This window comes from Lupinus angustifolius, chromosome LG04 (assembly GCF_001865875.1).
Source record: "Lupinus angustifolius cultivar Tanjil chromosome LG04, LupAngTanjil_v1.0, whole genome shotgun sequence".
NCBI classification, from domain to species: domain Eukaryota; kingdom Viridiplantae; phylum Streptophyta; class Magnoliopsida; order Fabales; family Fabaceae; genus Lupinus; species Lupinus angustifolius.
In genome coordinates this window covers 6,295,854-6,297,375 of record NC_032012.1, presented here as the reverse complement: position 1 = coordinate 6,297,375, position 1,522 = coordinate 6,295,854, and positions in this window count along the sequence as shown.

Here is a 1,522-nt window from a genome sequence, read left to right as displayed (position 1 = left end):
GATCAATTATATATAATTTTTAAAGAACCACACAAGTTGCAGTATATTTATTTATCAAGCTATATATTAAAGAAATATGTGAACTTCAAATATGTCCATAAAAACGTGAGTCAGGTATAGGTAAATGGAGTACATCTGTTCTAAAAAATGTGTAATACTTTATGTGTCACATTTTATAATTTAAAAGTTTAATATTTAAGTATTTTTTAGATCAAATGACACATGAAGTGAGACAACAAATATTTTCCCGTAGAAAAATGGTAAAAAAAAAGTATTCAAAAAATTGAAAAAAAAAATCCAGGGGGCAGCTGCCCCCTCCTGTCCCTTCATAGTTCCGCCACTGCTCGGGAGTCATCCTACAAGTATATTTCATGGCTCTCAAACCTTCCATTCCCCTCCAAAATTCAACTCTCAAACTAACCCTAAGAGTAAAGTAAGGATAGGTTTGTTTTAGACGTAGAGAGAAATTAGTTGTGGGGAGGGGCGTTCCTCGCAATTTATGTGCCTTGTGAGGGAAATATGATAGCCCATATTCATCATAAGAAAATAAATAAAATTTAAAGTAAATCATGATTACAAAAAACGAGTATTCATTATATAAAAAAATTAATCATGTATAGTATAATTTACATTAATGCTTCAACAAATGAATAATGTTTCAACAAATAATAAATAAATATTTTTTTTATGTGAGTGTATGCTCACAAATAATCTGAAATTAGTATACAAATAGAGAATAATCTATCAATTAAATATTTTTATTTTGTATTTTCGGTAATTGTCTCATCAACCTTATCTCCTCAATTTCTTTGTCAGCCTGACTCGTTTATTATAATAACAAATTTAATATTTAAAGTAATCAATAAATTAAATTTATTACTATTCTTAATGTTTGCATTACTTTTCTATAAACCGCCCTTGCATCTCATATTAAATTTTTATTTGACCATTCATTTCCATCATAACATAATAATAAAATTCTTAATAGATACACTCAATAATAATTATAAGATAAATTTGTTGCTTTATATTGTATTATAATACAAATTTTGATATATACCCATATGTAAAGATTTTACACTGTCAAGGATTTAGATAGATACTATTATATATAGCATTGATCTAAGATATTAACGAGGAATATAATAACGTTAAAAGTAGCTTGCAAAAAAAGAAACATACAACATATATAATCGGCAACTCATTCAATATATAGAAATAACATATCTTATTGAAAAATGAATGAAGCAAAAGGGAACATGGGAAGAGGTTTTGCATGCATAGAATAAAGAAAATTTTGGCCATATGTATAATTGTTTTTTCTTCAATTGGATTATTTAAGTTTTCAAGGAAAGAAGCAAAAAAAAACCTATGGAACTTCCAATGATTCAAAGAAAGAGTAAAGTAATGTTGGAAAATTTTCGAGGATTACAAAAGCAAACAATATATGAATATGGAATTTAAGGAATGGACATTTACTTCTTTTATGAAAGTAAAAGAGATGATAGTAAGTTCAGGGCAA